The sequence below is a fragment of the Mus caroli genome, unplaced genomic scaffold, assembly GCF_978045245.1.
Source record: "Mus caroli unplaced genomic scaffold, Mus_caroli_1 scaffold_7, whole genome shotgun sequence".
Classification (NCBI taxonomy): Eukaryota; Metazoa; Chordata; class Mammalia; order Rodentia; family Muridae; genus Mus; species Mus caroli.
The window spans coordinates 20,671,531-20,693,486 of record NW_028227262.1 but is presented as its reverse complement, the minus strand read 5'-3'; the positions used below and the strand labels follow the sequence as shown (position 1 = coordinate 20,693,486).

Below are 21,956 nucleotides of genomic sequence, written 5' to 3'. Positions count from 1 at the left end.
GCCGAGGGGCGGGCCCGGCGCGGCCCGGCCCGCAATTGGTCCCATCCGCCTCGGGGGCGGGGCAGGGAGGAGCGGCACGAGCGGGCTGCAAAGGGGCGGGAGCGGAGAACTTTCTAGAGAAGCGGTTAAACGGGTTGAGGCTCTTGGACTGAGGGTACTGGAGTGGTTTGGTTTTTTTGTTTGTGTCGTTTTTGTTAAGATTTGCTTTTCTGGTTGATGGCCCCTAGGAGTGCCCTCCTCTCCTACACCAGGACCTCTGGGATCACAATCTTCCCTATGTCGTCCCGCCCCACCCCCACCCCCTCCCTTACCCCACCCCTCCGCCCGCGTCTAAGCGATTTTTCCAGATCCTTCTCTATCCTCAGGACTCCCAAGTCCGGGCCTGCCTGGTGGCCGGCCCTGCTCACCCAGGCCCACAGAGTAATAGCTGGAGACAGGCAGTCGGATGTGAAGTGGCAAAGATCGGCCTCCCGTGATTGTGCCACAGATGCCCATGGTCCCAGGTGTGGGCACCTGAGCAGTGTGGGAAAGAGAGGTCGAGGGAGTGAAAGTGTGGGCCCAGGGGGGACAGTTTCAGCCCAGGTGTACAGATCGGACACAACTTTGCCCTCCCTGCAGCCTGGCAGGCCCACCGCAAAAATGCCATGAGCAGATTTATAAGAGCCAAAGACTTATAAGTGGAGGTACATGTATTAAAACACCTTTTCTCCCACCATACTAATCAGCCTTTTTTGGTTAGTACTGGCACACAAAATGGTTTCAGCTCACGCGAAAAAAAAATTTTTTCCCCTTCCCCCTCTTTACTAAAGGTGAATACGCAGGAAGGTTTTCTCAACCCGCTCGCTGCTCCTATGAGATGCCTGTGGAGTTCCGAGTCTGTGTGGCTAAAACCATGAAGTTCTAATTACTGGAACAGTGCTGGCTTGATCTGCTGCTGGTTTGATGGAAGATCTGTCTGGAGAGGTCCTGACTCTGCCCAACAGATTAGATTAGTACTCCAGTTATACAGTCTGGTGAGTGCTATCAGATCTACCTATTGTATTATTGGCTTTTCAAGTTTTCATTCCAGTGTAATGAACTTTTTGTCTCAGTGTGCTCAGCATGGTGCTGTTCGTGGTCCTACGCCAGTGATGGCGTTTAAGTAGGCAATAGGCTATTTATTATATGGTGCCTGCGAGATGGCTCAGTGGATGTTGGTGCTTTTGAAAGTCTTCAGACTTGGGTTTGATCCCTAACATCCTAACAGCAGTATTGAGAAAACCCCTTCAAAGTTGTCTTTTGACATCCACACTTGTACCCTATTATCCCTCCTAAAGAAGTGAAATAATAATCACCCTTATTATGATGGTTTAAGTATATTAGGTATTTTATTGTAGTCCCTTCTGATGGAACCAAACAAACAGGTTGTAGAAGTAAGCTACTCTTTCCAGCAATTTATAGTCTCATGAGTTTAACCATGGTCTGACTTCTTAGGTGGCTAGAGACACTGCCAGAGAATATGGGGGCGGGGGGCGGGGGTGGGGGGGAGGTGTGTGGCTACTCTGGTAGTGAAGGCTCTTGGTAGTGAATGGAGGCTTTGTATACCACTGCCTTGCACGTGGTACTTATCTTTCTGGTGCTCACAAAGGTACCTGCTGATTGTGCGAGAGACTCTGGTAGGCCTTTGGGTGTTATCTGGCACAGCAAGTTGTGATGGAGAAAGTATTAGCAGTGAGTTTATTGTGTCTCTTCCCTGAGAATAGCGCTGTTGGAGGCCTAACTCCTTTGATCTCATGCAGCACCTCCCAGCGGAGCACTTGGCACCAGCACTCAGTGCCTGCAGACTGCGGGCACAAAGTTACCTAAGGTTATGATAGACAGTGCTTATTGGTTAGCAATAAGCAAAGGGTTGGCTCACCTTACAGTATAGCTCTCAAAACTGGGGCAGGTTTTGTCTGTGAGTCCTGTCAATTGGGTGACCCAGTGGTTACAAAGGAGGGAATGTTCCGGTGTGTCTAGTGCAGCGCTTGGCTTCCAGTGGTAAGTGGATAGGTGATGGCCACTGCTATAATGTGATGTGTGTGGGGATGGCGGGGAGCATGAAACACTGTAATAAGAGCATGGAGCACTGCAGTAAGAGCATGGAGCACTGCAGTAAGGGCATGGAGCACTGCAATAAGGGCATGGAGCACTGCAGTAGGAGCATGGAGCACTGCAGTAGGAGCATGGAGCACTGCAGTAAGCGCATGGAGCACTGCAGTAAGGGCATGGAGCACTGCAGTAGGAGCATGGAGCACTGCAGTAGGAGCATGGAGCACTGCAGTAGGAGCATGGAGCACTGCAGTAGGAGCATGGAGCACTGCAGTAGGAGCATGGAGCACTGCAGTAGGAGCATGGAGCACTGCAGTAGGAGCATGGAGCACTGCAGTAGGAGCATGGAACACTGCACTAAGAGGGAAGGTGTCCTGCAAGGACATGAGGACAGGTCTCCAGTGAGAGGGCTCACCCTCAGTGATGCAGCTGTGGATGGAGGCCAACAGACAGGGACTGAGGTCTGGAATCTCAGCGCAGGGCTATGTGCATCTGGAATTTTTCCTTGTTGTGTATGTCACTTTTTTTTTTCTTGAAAAAAATTTTAAGTTTTTTTTTCCTAACCTTTTTACATGTATGGGTTTTTTGCCTGTATGTTTGTCTGGGCACTATGTGCATTGCCCATGAGGCCTAGAGAGGGCACTGGATCCCCCAGGGTGGCATTAGATCAGTCAGTGTGCTATCATGTAAAGCTGGGAATTGAACCCAGGTCTTCTGGAGGAATGACCAGCCTGAACCTTCCTTATGTGCACTCCTTAGGAGGTATCTTGGTCTCCTCCTCCTCCACCCTACTCATTTAAATAATACTGTCACTGTGCCAGTAAGTGTGCACCCATCCGTATATGGTATTCTTCTCTAGCTCTTTCTACCTAAAAGAACGTATTTTCTGTTATGGTACTGTATGGTTGGTGTGTGTGTGCGTGTGCGTGTGCGTGTTTCAGCATGGACATTCCACAGCATGACTGGAGGTCAGAAAACAACTTTGTGGAGTCAGCTCTTACCTTCCACCTTGTCGTGGACTCCTGAGAGAGAACTCAGGACATCAGGTTTGCACTGCAAAGTGCTCTCAGTGGATGAGTCCGCCACCCTCCCCCCAGGCAGTGTTTCTCTCGAAACCCCTAAGACACCTCCACCTCAAGACAGGGTCTCTCTATGTAGTCCTGGCTGTCTGCTGTCCTGGAGCTCACTCTGTAGACCTCTGTAGGCATCGAACTCACAGAGACCCACTTGCCTCTGCCTCCCCAGGGCTGGGATTAAAGGCAAGCGCCTGGTTCTCAGTCCATCCACCTTTTGAGACAAGGTTTGACATCGAGCCCAGCACTTGCTGATTGGCTGGTTGGAGAGCTCTTAATCCTCTGGTTTCTTCTCAAACAAGAAGTCCCTACCCTTTAAAGCAACAGGTTTCTTGTTTTCCTCCCCCAACCCTGTTTTCTCGATAGGATTTTTGTCTGTTGTAGATTTCTTACTTAGAGGATGATGCTTTTTAAATGTCTTGCATTAAAATTGTAATTTTATGTTTTTGAAGAACGGCGGAGGCACAGGAGAGAGAGGAACAATTGAAAACAAAAGAAAAGGATTCTTCAGAGAAGAAACAGGCCGGGCAGTGGTGGCGCACGCCATTAATTCCAGCACTTGGGAGGCAGAGGCAGGCGGATTTCTGAGTTCGAGGCCAGCCTGGTCTACAGAGTGAGTTCCAGGACAGCCAGGAGCTGTCCAGTTCAGTGAGCTGTCCAGTTCAGCTGTCCAGTGGCTGTGAAGCCTACACAGAGAAACCCTTTTTCGAAAACCAAAAAAAAAACAAAAAAACAAAAAAACAAAAAAACCCAGAGATGAAACAGAAATGGAAACTAGAACATGTAGGACAGATTTTTCCCAGAACGCAAACAAAGATACTGCTAAAGATGATGAAAACAAACAAACAATGAAGCACATGCAGGGTCGGCTGGGAGGACCGGCCTGCTGTGCCGCCTGCTGCTGCAACACTGAGCAGTGGGTTTTGTACTTTCCAGGTTGGAAGTCCTGCTTGCCTTCGGGTTTTTCAGTCCTCATGCAAAGTGATGGGTTTCATTATGGCCTTTCATATATAGATGTCACTCTCCTTTGTTCTTGTCCCCTGTTCTCTCCTACCCCTCTCCCCATTCTGTTTGCCCAAGTGATCTCCCTTTCCCCAAGTGGTCTCTCTTTCTGTTTTCATCTCCGATATACACATTTGATGCATTTAGATCCCACACGTGAGGAAACATATTTATTCAAGTCTGGCTTATTTTGCTTAGCATGATCTTTGGTTCTATCCTTTCTGTGTGGCTGAGTAGCATTTCACTGGGCATATATACCACATTTTAAAACTCACTTGTCGCTGGACTCCTCAGCTTCTCCACAGTCAGTGGCTGTGAAGCCTGCAGCAGTGGGGCAGAAGCCCCATGGCCACTTCATGAGACTTAGCCCTAGGTCCTTTTGTTTGCTGTTGCTTTAAATGTCTCCAAAGCTCTTCTGTTACTGCTGGTACATAGCATGCATTTTACAAATTGGAGAGATGTTTCAGCCCTTAGTTAGGCTCACAACCAAAACGTCAAAATGCATTTTGCTTGCTATTTTCATAGCTAGACTTCCTGTGTAACCCTTATTGCTGTTTTTATGTTTTGGAAGTGAGATCTCACCATGTATCCCACAGTGGCCTCAGTCCTTGAGCCTCTGCTTTCCAAATGCTTGGATTAAAAGCCTGGCCGGGCAGTGGTGGCGCTCGCCTTTAATCCCAGCACTTGGGAGGCAGAGGCAGAGGCAGAGGCAGAGGCCGGCGGATTTCTGAGTTCGAGGCCAGCCTGGTCTAAAGGGTGAGTTCCAGGACAGCCAGGGCTTCACAGAGAAACCCTGTCTCGAAAAAAACAAAAAACAAACAAAAAAGCCTGTGCTACCATGGCAAGCTCCCCACCCCCCGCCCCCGCCCCCGGCCCTTTCCAACTGGGCAGTTCAGTGGCTTTAAATATAATGTAATGTTGTGCAACCACACAACGTTGATTTTGTGTTTGTTTTGTTACAGTCTCCTATAGCCTAGGCTGGCCTTGACTGCTATGTGGCCAAGGGTGACCTTGAATTCTGATTCCCCTGCTTCTACCTCCCAGCTTCTGGGATTATGATTCTGCATCATCATAGTTGGCTTCTTGTTGTTTTGCCATAGAGTCTTGTTGATCTCAAAATCATGACCCCCCTCCCTTCACCCGCTAATGCTGGTATTCTGAGCACCCGGTACCACATTTCTTGTTCTAAGCAACAAGTTTGTCGTAATTTGCTGTACCTGTTGTATGTCCAGTGCTCAGTGTTCAGCAAAGAATGTAGACTGAGTTCTTGCGATTTAGTCCATGTTGATTAGTTCTACCATAGAGTCTGCAGCAGAAGGGAGCCGGGGTGTTGCAAGTGCTGGGACAGCAGGAAAGTCACCCCAGGATGTACTGAGCATCTGTGTACATCTGTGGAAGAGGCATAGATGAATCCAGTCCTGGCCGGGCAGTGGTGGCACATGCCTTTAATCCCAGTACTTGGGAGGCAGAGGCAGGTGAATTTCTAAGTTCCAGGTCAGCCTGGTATACAGAGTGAGTTCCAGGACATCCAGGGCTACACAGAGAAACCCTGTCACGAAAAAACCAGAGAGAGAGAGAGAGAGAGAGAGAAAGAGAAAGAAAGAGAGAAAGAAAGCGAGAAAGCAAGAAAGCAAGCAAGCAAGCAAGCAAGCAAGAAAGAAAGAAAGAAAGAAAGAAAGGAAAGAAAAAGAATATCCAGTCCTGTAAGAGTTGTAGGCGTGAGAATCTTGAGGTGGAGCCTGATGAATTCTGGGAGCCAAGAAACTGGCCTCCAAGACACTTAGGTTATATCAAGTGGCTGGATGGGGAGGAAAGGGACACTGAGGAAGATTCTCGTTCCCCCTTCAGCTCCTTCTCCTCAGTTGTGCAGGGCAAGCAAATGGTCCCACCTGTTCCAAATGAGCCACACTGATGCTGTCAGCAAGGGAGTGGGAATCTGGTAGGCCAAAGCCACCACCTTCCTGGGCTCTCCAGCTCATTTGATTGCTCAGTGTGTTCACCTCCCACCCCTAGGGCTTGCTCACTGGTACTATAAGAAGATGGCGTGGGTAAGCGTGTGACTTAGTCTTATCAATATTTTACCTTATGCTGTATCCTGAAACGACAGGGACCTAGTGTTGGAGTGAGATTGGGGTCAGGACTGTAGCACAAGATTCCAGAATACACTGCTGTGCAGAACCTGGAACAGTATACAGTTGTCCTCTATATCACCCCAGTCCTGGTGGCACACTGCCCGACAGTGGGGCTGTGGGCTGCATGGTTGGTTACTCATGTCCTTTTGCTTCAGCACCAGGACTTCAAGATGCCTCTAGGCCAGTGGTGACTTTCCTGTTTTTTTCCTTCTATCTTCCTTTGGGTAGCTCAGAATCAAGTCTTTGAGGACTGCTTCCCTGATCGCTCCTCCTGAGTGAGAAGAGTTCTTTTCTTCATTGCATTTGTCTGCTGTTCAGTGACTGTCACTGCATTTCAGTTTATCCTGGGGACCCGTCTCACAGTTCTTCAATTGTCGTAGTTATAGGTGGGGCGCATGTCTTGCTTTGGAATAAAATTACCAACTTCTGGGCTCAAACTGGAGATGCCTGGGGCTTGGGACAGTTAGGATCCTCTGCTATGTGGAGCAGGCTTTCTGTGGAGCAGGGAGGGTTGCTGCGTGTAAGTGACCCATCCCATCAGCAGGCGCTCCTCTGCTCATCACTTGTTCTCCCTTCATCTGTCTGGCCACTTAGCAAACATCTACTGTTTACTGAACTCCCCATGTGAGCGGTAGAGCATTCAAAGGTAGCTGGGGGTCTCCCTGTTATGGTTGTCCTGAGCATTTAGTTGTTCAGGCTCTTTCCCTGCCTCCTTGAACTTCTTTTGAGTTTGGTTTCAAACCAAACTCATTAGGCTGAGATGCCTATTAACATCCTATTAACATAATAAAAGCAGATGCTGGCGGCCAGGTTCTCCTAGCGTCCCTCAGTCCCTACCTGTTTGAGGTCCTCCTGGCTGGCATACCCCACCTCCTACCCTGAGTTCTCCAGCCCAAGTACTGGTCTGGGCTCCCCACCTCCCAGCTCCTCTGGTCCCTGTATAAATCACCAATTTTGGTTACACCTGTCTCTTGACCCCGGCCGACCCTCTAGGTCTTCGGCTCCTCTCTTCCTGTCCTTCTCCACTTCTTGTCACATGGCCCGGCTCAGTCTGGCCACTTTCACTCTGGACTCTCACAGATGTCTCCATCTCTACCTGTTTTCTCCCTTATATCTATAATAAAGGCCTCAGCCCCTTAGGAGCAGTCATGTTCTCCTTTTATTTCTTTTTTTTTTCATTCAGTTTACAGATGTGCCTCCAATCACAAGCTTCTCCCTAATCCATTGTCTCTGTTAGATGTTAGGCAAATTTCTAGACAATTAGACCTGCCCTAGGAGCTGAGGCTTTGCTGCTTCTTACCAGAAGGGGGCATGTGACATCACATGACTTGCTGAGGCTGGGAGATCCTAATTGGAATCTGGATTTCAGTCAAAAGGCTGAAAACCCAGAAGACTAAAGACTCCCCATCTTACCAGAGGGGGTGAGTTTAAATTAAAAGTTGCTAGTGGTTAAGGTTGGGGTCTTAATGTATGAGCAAAAATCACAGTGAACAGTGACTGCCTTCCTTGTTAAAGCAGTAGAGGCAGTAACAGTGACAACAGGGAAGAGAGAGGAACAAGGAATTCAAAGTCTGCTCTTTCCTTGGACAGGGTCTCCAACAATTGCTGACACCCTAAACACAGGAACAGTGATCTGACAAAACTGGGAGGCCAACCACTTAGCCCAACTTGTCTCCAACAGTTGCTCCAATACCGATGTCACAAGCTGAGGGAAAACCCAAACATTCCTAAATGGCTCTTGGATCTCTCCACAGCTGCTCTTCTTTAGTCCAAAGGTAGACAGTGTGCAGGCTGAGAGGCAGAGACGAGGAGGCGGGGTAGTACTTGAGTCTAGAAGGACAGAGAGATGCTCTGCCCCGTCTTCACCTAATTTTTGAGTTAGTTGCTTAGTATGATAGGTTTCCTCTTTCAAATTTGTCTTAAAAATATATTCAATGTTCTGCTTTCAAAAGAACAAAACCAGCCGGGCGTGGTGGCACACGCCTTTAATCCCAGCACTCGGGAGGCAGAGGCAGGCGGATTTCTGAGTTCAAGGCCAGCCTGGTCTACAAAGTGAGCTCCAGGACAGCCAGGGCTATACAGAGAAACCCTGTCTCGGAAAAAAAAAAAAAAAAAAAAAAAAGAGAGAACAAAACCAAAAATATTCAGTCTTTCTTTGCCATTGATACCCCTATTTGTTGTCTCCAAATCTTGTTGGAAAGCTTAAATTTAAGTGCAATAGTAAACTGAGTAGGGTTTGTAGCTCTTAGGAGGTTGAGACTCATTTATGGTAGTCACTGCCTAGTCCTAGTCCTTAACAGCCACGTGACCACAGTGTGCTTTTGTTGTATGAACGCCTTTGTAAGAACAGAAGGAAACCTCCTGTGTCTGTGGTCAGTTGGTTTAGATGGCCTTGTTTCCTTGAACCTGGGGGCCGTGGGGCAGACAGCAGCTGCTGACTCTTGTCGACATCATCTGCTAACAGCAGTGAATGTCAACACTAGAAAGGAAGGCTGACTATGTGAGGGGAGTGTAAATCCACCCAAGTATGAGCATTCCTAGTTCCTGTGGGAAGAAATTGCCTTCTTCATTCTCTATGTTGCAATAATCAGACCCAGCGTTTCGTCGGGGATGATAACCTGTATGATGGTGACGTCTTCGCTCATCAGTTTCCCACAGAGTACTGCACGTATGTCACAGGTGGTATTATTGTCAGTGAACTGGGAAAACTCGGTGTAGATCAAGGTACCATACACTGAGTGTGATCCACTTCTGTTGCTCAGCACTCAAGGTCTCAAAGGCCTGTCCGCCATTGCTGACTTAGCTAGCCTTCTGGCTGTGTTACAGTCTGAAGCTGGTAGATAGCACATGGGTTGTGAATATTCATTGGAGGCTTTTCTGAGTTAGGCCCCAGCAGCCTCTGGGTCTGGTCCCACCTTGTTAAACTCTTGCACAATTTTTAATCACTCTTTTTCCAGCTCCTGGTTCTGGATCATCTCCTCAAAGGCATAGAACTGTTTCTGTGTCACCAGTGTGGCTTTTGCTCTCTGTCCCCGGTGCTTGCAGGATGGCCATGTGCTAGGAGCATTCCGACTCTCCCATCTTCTCTTTATAGTTTCCTTCTTCTTTCATATGTTTCTCCAAACCTGCCTTGGGCTAGTTTCGTTCTTTCATATGTTTCTCTAAACCGGGCTCGGGGCCCTCTGCCTAGGAACAGCAAGTCCAGTAACTTGTTGACTGTTGGGAACGACGGCTACTTTTGATCCTGCTCTCCAGGGACTTGGCTCATGAAGGACTTGATGTACTTGCTGTAGAGGATAAAGGCATGTTCAAGGTTGCTTGCTCGAGTAAGCAGATGCCGTGTAGATGACTTGCTCCGGAGTGGGTGTACTGACAGGGTGGAGTATTGAATTCCACTGCCTTCTCAAGCTGGGGAAGGAACTTTACCCTGTCTTTGGGTGGAAGGGTGATATTTCCATGGTTAGGCATGAGACCCAAAAGCCTCTGATTCAGAAATCTGCCTTCAGAATATAACCACATTGGAAGAATCTGTTGTTCTAAGATCCATCTTGTTTGAATACAGGCATCTTCTGACACAGAGAAGAGGTAGTAATGTCAGTCACAGCTACAGGGGATTAAGAATGCAGTAATATGGTTTGTCTGGGTTGCTGATGCTCAATACCATATGTATCCAATATGGAGACTAGTCACTGGTCACTTGGGATTATCCGATTTATTTATGGACGATTCCGTGGAAGCTCCCAACGTTCTAATGGGTGCTGGTAGATTTGGAGGGGGAATGGTGTCATAAAGCAGGCAGTAGCTTATAGGAAGGCCAGATATCTAGCCAGGAGATGGGGTTGGGTGGAGAGAATGGTGGGGAGAGCTACAGCAACCCTGGCTGGCTGAGTCTAGGCAGGGGAGAGCCTGTAAGGCAGGCATGACAATACTTTCCTCTGGCTCCTAACTTAGGGAGATCATCTCAGTGTGTCTTATAAGTGTTCATTAACAATGTTACCTATAATTTGCAGGTGATATTTTCATGTGGGTTCCCAAATAAGGAGGATCATAAGGAACAGCCATAGGAACCCAGTGCCAAGTGTGGGCTAAGGTGCTAAGGCAGGAGATCCTTCAGGGAACTGTGATACCCTAAGAAGAGTAGGAAAGGAGGTACTTGAACTGAGGCTTGGGAGATGATAGGTGTTTCCCAGTGCACAAGTGTCCTGCGCTTTTGTTTCTCGCCCGCGAAAAACATGCACAGAACACAAGACCTTTCCGTGGTTACACTTTATTCATAATCGTGAGGTAGAACAAAGAAGGCTCAGAAACGTGTGAGGCTTAAATACCCTAATGTGACATGTCTTAACTAAGGCTGATAGCATCACCCACGGTCTCATACACCCCAGGGATTGGTTAATGCCCCAGGGGATGGACTTGTGTCTTGGGAAGTGGACTGGTGACTTTGGCGGGCTTTTGCTCCTGTACATGCGCACAATGGAGCTTAGCGCCATCTAGTGACGGCAAATGTTATCACGGCTTCCCACACACAAGGCCAGGAAGGGCATCCCAGGTAAGCCAGAGCACAGCGTTATATATGCTTGGCTATTTAAAGAAACAGGAAAGTTTGTCCTGCTCCAAAGTGAAAAAATGTCTTCACTCTCCTCTCTCCTTTGAATCGGATTCTCTTTATTTTCAGAATCAAAGACTATTGCTCTTTTAAGTCTGAAACTTAGGAAGGCTTCTACAGGCTTCCTTCCACTTTCTGATTGGATTTGAGGCCCATTCCACAGAAGGGAATCCACATTTAATATTGCAAACCTGGCCCGAAACTCACGGCTGAGGAGATCATAGACATGAGTGGGGGAAGTTACTTCTGATGTTTGAATGTGATGTGCCCACCAAATGCTTTCCATATGTTGTGGCCTTGCCCGTGGCCCCATGCTGTTGTTTGCTCTGCTCCGAGAACCTTCTCCTTGCTCTGAGCAGCACTTAATAAAGAGGCTCTTACGTAACTAGTCAAGACTCAGAAATGATTTGAGGTGCTTGGTCTTAAATGGGACATCTCTATCACTCCTTCCAAGGCTCATGGAAGAGGGGGCAGGAAGAATGTGTGAGTCAGAGGAAGGGTTAGAGTGATGTGGGACACTGTTGCCTTCTGGGCATTACATGGCTGTTACCCTTTCTGACTTCCAGCAGCTTTGATTGCCTACACAAAACCAGTGTAAGATTTGGCTCACCAACATTCTGTCACAGAGCAAGGAGTGTCTCATGAGGCTCTGCCACTCTGGGAGGACTTGTAGGCAGTTAAAGGTTGCTAGGAGAGAGGGTCTCGAAGGCACAACCTTTCCCTGAGAATCTGTGGGCAGTTAGTGGGATCTGGGGAGAGTTAGAAATACTTTGTTTAGTGGTGTGGCTACTGGTAAGTTGTCCTGCTCCTTCAATCGATTCACCAAGGGGAAAAGTGGGAGGGGCCAAGAGGGGCCATGGGGATGAATGGGCCCAGCAGTGGGAGGGGCCAAGAGGGGGCCATGGGGATGAATGAGGTCAAAGTGTATTGTATGCATGAACAAAGTAGCAAAGTGAAACCCACTGCTTTGTTATTAGCATTTTAATAATATGTTACTAAGATGAAACTAAACTAGCAAGCAAACAACTTGGTGTATTAAGAGAGTACCTGTAGGGCTCAGTCCTTTCAATATTGGAGGAATCTATTAAAATAGGAATATGTTACTAGGGATGTAGCTCAGTGAGAGAATGTTTATCTAACATGTACAAACCTGAGGACGGCCTCAGAACTGTAAATAATTGCTTTAAGCGGCAGATCTGGTAACATGTTTCATCTAGACTAAAATGTACAGCAAAGTCCTTGGGAGAACATGAACATTGTCACATCGTCTGCTACACCGTCTGGATGTGTTATTTTTTGATGTCTCTCTTTATTTGCACATGTATGTATTCATTCACAGCGATAAATGAATGTATGTGTAATTTATATATATATATATATATATATATATATATACACACACACACACACTCTGTATATATTTATGTGACTGTGACTTTATGTACACATATATATCCACATGTGGTTAAGATGTATACAATTATATACATGTCTTACACTTTTATTTTTCAAATGCATGTTTTATTGTTACTTAAAATTTTTTTGAGTATTTTGCCTGCAAGAGTGTCTCTGTATCACATATATGCAGTGCCTGCAGGAGCCAGAAGAGCAATGGAGACCCTTGAACCGAAGTTATGAATGGTTGTGAGCCACCATGTGAGCGCTGAGAATTGACTTCAGTCCTTTACAAGAGCTGATAGTGCCATTAAACATCATGCCATTATCTCTGTAACCTTGTATGCGTTCTTTATTAACACACAATTAGGAGGTTCATTTAAAATAAGCAAGTTAATTAACCAACTTGGTATTTTCTAAAATAAAAAAAACAAACAAACAAGAATTATATCCCAAGTCTGAAACCCAAAGGAAAAATGATAGCACAGCCAACTCTGGTAGATGCCACTCCAGACATGGAACAAAGCTCTGGGCCTGGGCTCAGGGGCCAGTGGTTCTCCTTGAATAAAGGTTGTGTTGAGTTCCAAACTGTGAACAGAGTCTTGCAGCAGCAGTAGACCCAGGAGCAGGCTTTCTGCTTTCTGTAAACACTGCTGCCTGGCTTCATTTGGCTGCTCCTTAGGCTTCAGTGTTGTACATGGTAACTTAAATAAGATCTCCTCTGTAGTATTGGCATTCGAATTCTTAATCCCTAGCTGGTGGCACTGCTTGGGTAGGTTTGGGAGGTGTGGCCTTCTTGGAGGAAGTGTGTCACTGGGGGAAGGCTTTCAGAGCTTCAGACAGGATGCTGCATCCAGTGTACTTTCTACGTTTACGTTGAGCTTGTGATTCAAGATGTGAGCCTTCAGCTCCCTGCTCTTGCCATCACACCCTCCCTCACTCAGCCATCATGGACTCACTCTTGTAAACTGTCAGACTCTTCCTTCTGTAAGTCGCCATGCCCAGGGTGCTTATCACAGCTGTAGGAGGTAACTAGAACCCGACAGTAATGAGCTTGTACATTTTGTTTCCATTTTGGTGATGTATTCTCTTATTTTTGTGATTCTGCTTTATTTGAAGCTTGGAGGGGGTATTTAGAAAGTTCAGAGAGAATTGTGTGATTTTCTGTGGTATGCAGCCAGGTAACTGTTGGGCAGAGCCTAGAAGGGATGCTAACCACAGGTCCTCTGCTGGAAGAGCAGAGCAGCAAGTGGGCTTTTAACCACTGAGCCATCTCTTCAGCTGATGCTACCAAAAATTTCTTGAGTTTCTGCTGTTGTCTTTCCTCAGAGACAGTTCAGTACTAACTGGTCTGTTGCCCCCAAAGGTTATTAGGGTTTTGGGGTCCTTTTGTGGTTACCAGTCAATACTGGTAAAATCAGGCTCCCCTTTTGGAGTTCTTAGTCTCATTAATAGAAGAATTTAAGAGTGGACTCACATGGAAATTTGAGGACAATTTTATTACAGTTTAAAAGAAACCCATCCCACGGCAGTAGGGCAGGCAAGCCTTAACCTCATCTGCTGCTGGGGGAGGAAAGTGGAGGAGAGAGGAGAAAACCCAGGCTATGTAAGCCAGCATGGAGGTCAGGCGCCTGGCAGAGAGGCAGTCACGTGGTGGGAGGGGGCTTGAGGGAAAGAATAAGAATAAGCCCACAGTGTTAGGGAGAAGCCCAGAGAGTTTAAAACAAATGCTTAGAAAAGAGAAGAAAAGGAAAAGTTGTGCTTTCTGAATAATTCAGAAAAGAGGGGGTAGACTCAGGACTCCAATGGCTGCAGCTGCTTGTGAGCTTCTGATGCTTTGCTTTGCTTTTTTTAAAAAACACATTAATCTGTGTTTGTGTGAGTATATGCATGGGCTCACATGCCAGAGCGCACACGTGGAGGCCAGAGAAGAACCCACAGGACACAGTTCTCTTCTTCCATCACGTGGGTTCTGGGGATTTAACTCAAGCTGACAGGCTTGGAAGCGAGTTCCTTTACCTGCCGAGCCAACTTGTTTTGAGACAGGGTCCTATGTAGCCCAGGATGGACCTTACCTTGCTATGTAGCCAAGGATGTCTACATTTCTGAGTCTCCTGATTCCACCCTCCAAGCGCTGGAAGTCGAGGATGGACTAACACGCCCAGGTTATGTGGTGCTAGAGACCGAGTGCAGGGCCCTGTGCATGATACACCGACATTCTACCAGCTGACCTCACCTCCGGCCTCCTCTGCTCTTTAAAACCATAATGCAGCATCTATTCTTTCATGTTAATTAATACTATTTTACAAATTGTTCTTATTGGCTACACAGTGTCTTATATATCTGAACTATAAATAAGCATTTATGTATTGTTAAAAGTATTTTGAACTTTTTTATATGCAAATTTCACAATAAGCACTGGTGCATGTAAATGCTATGTACATTTCTGGTTAAAACAAATATATATATATTTTAAGATTTATTTATTTATTCATTATATGTAAGTACACTGTAGCTGTCTTCAGACACACCAGAAGAGGGAGTCAGATCTCGTTACGGATGGTTGTGAGCCACCATGTGGTTGCTGGGATTTGAACTCCGGACCTTCAGAAGAGCAGTCGGGTGCTCTTACCCACTGAGCCATCTCACCAGCCCAAAACAAATATTTTTTTAAAATATTTTTCCAAGTATTTAATGTTTTTAACTAAATCGAAGTACTGTCAATGAGCAAGGATGTTAAAGGTAGAAAGCTTGACATCCCATGCCCCAGAAGGACAGACAGACAAACAGACAGACAGACATTTTACCCTGAGCCTTGTGCACATTGATTCTGGACTCTATATTTTTTGTCTGCCTTTTATGCAGCTTCATCTTGCTCATCCTTAAAAAAGCATCTAGGATATGTGCATAAATGTGGGGGCATGCATGCCATGGCCCGTGTGTGGAGATCAGAAGACAACTTTTGGGGGGATGTTTTCTCTCTCTTCCTGTGGAACCCAGGGATTGAACTCAGATCTCCAGGTTCGCACCACTGGGTCAAGAGCCCACCTCGATCATCTTAGTGGTGTGATATATCTGATGTTTCAGGTGCAGCACAGCTTCCATCCCTCAGATTGTGCAGCAAGTGCTTAAATTTAACAGGCACTCAGAGACCTCACAGGAGACAAGTTACATACCAGGATTAGCATGGCTCACATCCTGTGCATAAATTAACTATGAAAGTCGTGAGTGGGATTTAGAAGTCCACAAGAGTGAACCATGCTGGAACTGGTCAAATCAGAGCTTGTCACTTATAGGCATAAGGGTTTTGGGTGGGTCCGGAGCAGACTTGGCACTTGGAAGGAACGTTGTGTATGGGAGCAGAGCAGAATGACAGCAGCTTTGGGGCTGTTTGTCCCATCAAGGTTCAGCTGACAGTGGGAACCAGGAGACTACTGTGTGTGCTCTGAACTCAGTATCTTCCCTGTCTGCAGTGAACTATTAGAGCTTCTCATGGGAAAGCCAAAGACCAGGGAATCCTGTGCTGGAATTCACACTCCCTGGCTTCCCAAGCCTTCTGTAGAGTGAAGAGGGTACAGGAAAGATCTGGGGAGACTCAGCACATTGCATATTTCACTCAGTGTGCATAGTGAGTGCTATTCCCCTTCCCTGTTTCCTGAGTCCTTTTTTGTTTGTTTGTTTTAAAGGCAGGCTCTCACTATGTATGTCTGCATAGCCTGGAACTTGCTATGTAGATTGGGCTGGCCTCAAACACAGAGATCCTCCTGTCAGTGTAGGCTTTAAATAATAAATTCCTCAGTAGATATGAAATCCTTTATTTCCCCCTCTTTTTAAGTCTTTTAAAATTATACTTATTTATAGTATGGGACGTACTCAATCTTGTTAATTTGCTGCAGTTTTTGCAGCGAGGAGACAAACATCAGCAACAACGAAGACAGAACTCTTCTTAACTTCTGTTGGTTTTTTTTTTTTTTTGTCACATCGATGAAAAGAATAATAGGTCAGAAAACGGATGCTGAGAACGGAGTCGCCGCCAAGCTCAGCACCATCATCATTTAGTTCTCAGGTCACTGGACCTGGTTTTCAGGAGGAATGTAGACAGTGGAAGCCTGGCTTATGCTGTTTCTGAGGGGGACTGAGAACTATTGAAACTGAGTCTGGAAGAATGTCGGAGCTGGAGAGCAGGGAGGAAGGGTGGGAAACGAGGCTCCACTTGTAACTGACGATCTAGTGGCAGTCGATGGATACTGGGGCAATGGGAATTGTTTTTCCCAGGTATGCCTGATGATGGGTTGCTCATACTGTGGTGGATGGCTCCACACAGAGGTGCATGCAGACAGCATTCAGTAGGCTCAGCGGGTTATTAAAAATGGAAAGAGGATGTGAGGGGCGAGCGGGGGATGGGTGGAGGGGTCTTGGAGGAGTGCCATGGGAGAGTTGGATATGGATATGTTGAAGATACATTGTATACATGCATGAAATTGTCAACAAGTATAAAAGTTATCATTATTAAAGAGAAAGCAACCCAGTGAAAACAGTCTGCAGAATGGAAGGAAACGTTTGATAAGTTCATGTGACAGGATTAAAGAACTCAAGAAACCCAAAATATCAATGGCTAATCAATACATAGGCTAACGAGATGAACACAGTTCTTAAAAGATCATGTACAGATGGCCAATAGACACATAGAGGAATGCTTAACATCACTACCCATCAGGGAAATACAAATAAAAACTACATTGAGATTACATTTCACCACAGTCAGAATAACAATCTTTTTTATGGTACAAATTTAAAAATTATATTTAGCTTTAAAAATTATTTATTTACATTCCAGCTGTTGCCCCCTGCCTCCAGTTCTCCCCTCTCACAGTTCCACATCCCACTCCTCCTCCCCCTGGCCTCCAAGAGGGTGATCTTAAGAAACAAAGATCAGGCATAGTGGTGAGTGCCTTCAATCCCTGCACCAGGGAGGTAGAGGCAGGCAGGTCTCTGAGGCCAGTGTCTACATACTGAGTTCCCAGCCTGTGAGGATGGCATAATGAGAAACCAAACAAAACACAAATGCTGGAGAGGATGTGGAGAAAGGGAACCCTTAGGTACTGATGACAGAAGAGCCATCAGCTTCAAGTAGCAGCAGCAGCAGCAGCAGCAGCAGCAGCATTGATCCACAATCCGACCCAGCTGGACCACTCCTGGGTGTTAACCTGGACTCTAAGTCAAGATAGCACCGATACTTGCACATAGGTGATTATTGTAGCACCTTTCACAAACAGTTAAGTTACAGAAACAACCTAGGTATCCACCATTAGAGGATGGTTAAAGAAAATGTGGCAGATGTGCACAGTGGAATATTATTCAGCCAAGAAGACTGTGGTGTTTTCTGGTAAATGGATGTAAATGGGAATAAAACATACTAAGTGCATAAGATCGGACTCAAAGGCAAATAGCTCATGTTTTCTCTCATTGGTGGAGCCTAGATTTTATCAAGCTACGTAAAATATGGGTGCATATATGACACAGAAGAATAGCAGAACCAAGGGAACCAATGAGAGAGGAGAGGAGAGGGCAGGTGAATCATGAATATCCTGTACTTGCAGGAAAATGTCCTGTAACCCAGCACTCTGTACAATAAATACCTGGCAACAAGGGCAGCAAAATGCTTTATAAACGTTGAAAGGGGAAGATGATGGGCTGGAGAGATGGCTCAGCAGTGAAGAGCACCCGGGTTTGGTTCCCAGCACCCAGTGCTGATTCACAGTTGTAACTCCATTTTTAAGGGGAATCCCGTGGCCTCGGCTCTGTGGGCAGCACGCAGCAAGCGCGGTGCACATGCGCACATGCAGCCAAAACAGTCATGCACATAAACGAAAAGTAAATCTTAAGAAAAATGGAGGGGCTGGGGAAATGGCTCAGCAGCTAAGAGTACTGGCTGCTCTTCCAGAGATCATGAGTTCAATTCCCAGCTACCACATGGTAGCTCACAACCATCTATAGGGAGATCTGATGCCCTCTTCAGGCAGGCAGATGTATGTGCTGCAGAGCACACAGATATTAAATAAATGAAGAAAAAAAAAAGAATAGAAAAAAATGGAGACGGTTATGAAAAGGAGCTGAGTGTCTTTGAACTGAAGTTCCTTGCGGACTTCTCTGGATAGTCAAGCCTTCTCTACTGTTTGGGCACAAGTTGGTTCCATCCACCTCTCCTCCACTGAATTTGACTACTGGGGGTAGGACTTGGGAGTCAGTTCACCTTAGGGATTTACATCCTTGTCCTTTACCTCTTCTTGGGATTGTGAACAGTCAGCACATTTGTCAATAGAATGTTTCAACCCAAGGCCAGCTTGCTTCCGTCCCAGTTGATTTAAAAAAAAAAAAAAAGATTTATTTATTTTATGTATGTGAGTACACTGTAGCTGTACAGATGGTTGTTAGCCTTGATGTGGTTGTTGGGTGTTGAATTTTTAGGACTTCTGCTTGCTCTCAACTCTGCTCCTTAGTCCCTGCTCACTTTGGTCCAAAGATTTATTTATTAAAATACATAAGTACACTGTAGCTGTCTTCAGACTTCATCATAGATGGTTGTGGGCCACCATGTGGTTGCTGTGATTTGAGCAGTCAGTGCTCGCTGAGCCATCTCGACAGCTCTAGTCATCATTTTTTTGACTCCTCTACCTATGTGGGATAGACACTCCTAGACCTGACATGCGCCCTTTCTGTCACTCAAGAGCGTGACCCCATTAACTGTTTTAGGGTTACCTGGTTTACCCCACTTAACTAGATGACTCAAGCGTTCTGACACAGCAAGAATGTCTTCTGGGCAGCCGTGACTCCTAGTGAGGCCTTGAGCATTCGGGGCACTGATAGAGGCAGTTAGGTTGTTGCTCAAACCTCTGAGAGAGTGAACACTAACTCTGAACTGAATTCCATAAACCTCACTAGGAGCTCCACTCCCACCTCCCCCCTTGCTGAGTCCATGTAGGCAGAAGGCCCGTCTCTTCCTGCCCACCCACAAGCTGCTGAGTCCCTCTGTGAGTAAACTCTTCTCGAAAATGTGTGTTTTCCTCACCCTGGCATCGACCGACCACTTCTTCTCTTTGAAGTACAGCCAGGCACATGCTGGAATGGTTTGAAGAACTCCTTATCAGAAGCATCTCTGATACTGCTTTGGGGGCAGCCTCCAGCTTCAGATTTGTCAGGGAGAAACCAAGGATTAAAATTTCTTTAGTGTTTCTGTGAGTCAGGAATCTGGACTCTGTGATGGCTTTTGGGGTGTGTCAGCGTGGTGTGGCTGAGACCTTTTCCTCAGAATTCCCTCCCTACACGTTTCCAGGCAGAGTGGGTGTCTACAGAACATGCTGTTGGAGAGAGCTGGAGGACCGGGGGGGGGGGGGGGGGCAGCAGCTCCTTTTTTCCCAAACGCCCACCATTCAGCAAACACAAACTTTGCTTAGTTCTGGGTTTCAGGAACCCACTTCCAGCTTCCTGTGGTGGTTTTCTTGTCTGCAATACTCCCTAACATCTGGGGCTGGAGAGATGATTCTGTGGCTAAGAATCACTGCTCTCGTAGAGAACCAAGTTCCATTCCTAGCACCCACATCTTACACCTCATAACTACCTGTAATTTGAGATCCTTGGGATCTGTCATCCTCTCTGACTCCCTCAGACACCTGCATGGATGCTGGATGTGGCACACATACATAAACTCAGGCACACACATACACATAAAATAAGAACAGCAAAATCTTTGACAACCATGTGTTTGTCTAGAATAGAGAATGTTTCCTGGGCTCCTTTACATCACCAGGTAGTAAGGTCCGACCAAGCAGATGTAAGACAAGATAAAGTCTGTGCAGAAAAATAATAATAATTTTTTTTTCAAGACAGGGCTTCTCTGTGTAGCCCTGGCTGTCCTGGAATTCGCTTTGTAGACTAGGCTGGCCTTGAGTTTACAGAGATCAGCAGGGATTACTGATGTTGCCGCCATGCCTGGCTATGCAGGAAAGTATTGATAAAGGGCATGGGAGCTTCCATCCTTGTCCCAGACATCTTGGTAACTAGGATGCTAACCAGTGGTTGCGGGGGGGGGGGGGGGAAGAAGTATCTTAGGCTGCTGAACAATGTCTCTCCATTGTCACTGGTCGGAGGGAGGGTGGGGGCGGAGCGGGGCTGGGCTATGTGGATTTCAGGTCACAGACACAGTCAGGCCTGGGGATTTACTTCATCTTTCAGGATTGCTAGGAAAAGTAGAGAAAAGTGATATGAAGCGCTGAGCGGATCAGTGTGAAGACAATGACCGTTTTTCCAAGTATTTAAGGCATTGGAACTTGGCTGTGAGAGCCCCACTCCCCAGCGCACACATGCACACAAAATTATTTACTTTGGCTCTGAGACAGAGTCTACTGTAGCTGGCGATGGCTTCCTTCTTGCTTCAGCTTCAACAAGTTCTGGGATTTCCATTTTGAAAATGGAATCTTACTGTTTATTTATTTTAATTAATTCGTTAATTAATTTTTTTACATTCCATATTTTATCCCCTCCTCCGTCCACTCTCCGACTGTCCACATCCCACCCCCACCCCCCATCTCCACGTGGATGTCCCCACCCCATCTGACCTTTAAACTCCTTGGGGCCTCCAATCTCTTGAGGGTTAGGTGCATCATCTCTGAATGAACACAGACCCAGAAGTCCTCTACTGTTTGTGTGTTTGGGGCCTCCTATCAGCTGGTGTATGCTGTCTGTTTGGTGGTCCAGTGTTTGAGAGATCTTGGGGTCCAGATTAATTGAGACTGCTGGTCCTCCTACAGGATCACCCTTCTCCTCAGCTTCTTTCAGTCTTCTCTAATTCAACAGGGGTCAGCTGCTTCTGTCCGTTGGTTGGGTGCAACTATCAGCCTCTGACTCTTTCAGCTGCTTGTTGGGTCTTTCGGAGGGCAGTCAAGATAGATCCCTTTTTGTGAGTGCTCCATAACCTCAGTAATAGTGTCAGGCCTTGGGACCTCCCCTTGAGTTGAATTCCAGTTTGGGCCTGTCGCTGGACCTTCTTTTCCTCGGGCTTCTCTCCAATTCCTTCCCTGCAGTTCTTTCAGACAGGAACAATTATAGGTTAGAGTTGTGACTGTGGGATGGCCCCCCTCTCCCTCATTTGATGCCCTGTCTCCCTGCTGCAGGTGGGTTCTATAAGTTCCCTCTCCCTACTGTTGGGCATTTCATCTAACTTCACTCCCTTTGAGTCCTGAGAGTTTCTCACCTCCCAGGTCTCTGGTACATTCTGGAGGGTCCCCCAACCTCCTATCTCCTGAGGTTGCCTATTTCCAGCTTCAGTCCTTTTCTCACCCAATACCAGATCAGGTTCTCCTCCCCCTGCTCCGACCCCCACACTCCCCCCATGTTTATTTTTAAAGCTGGTGTTCGACTATGTTTCTCCAGGGTGGTCTTGAACTCCAGAGCACCTGGCTTGGTTTTTGAGCACCTTGAGAAATGAGGGAGATGGGGGGATTGGTTTCCACTTGCTTAGAACTGTCTGAAGTTGGCAGTGATCCACATGCCCCTCCCCCAGGACAAGGTCTTACTGTGTTCCCTGGCTGGCCTGGAACTCATTATGTAGACCAGGCTGGCCTACAGAGAGATGCCTGCCTCTGTCCCCCAAGTTCTGGAATTAAAGGTGTCTGCCACCCT

General features: G+C 46.7%; 1 long non-coding RNA gene across 1 annotated transcript; it reads left to right on the top strand.

The window, feature by feature from the left end:
* Window positions 1-60: 60 nt before the first annotated feature.
* Window positions 61-5,000, top strand: LOC110297116 (uncharacterized). The gene is made up of 3 exons (XR_015047552.1): window positions 61-154; window positions 810-1,013; window positions 3,596-5,000. It is a non-coding gene; the product is annotated as an uncharacterized LOC110297116 (long non-coding RNA).
* Window positions 5,001-21,956: the final 16,956 nt, after the last annotated feature.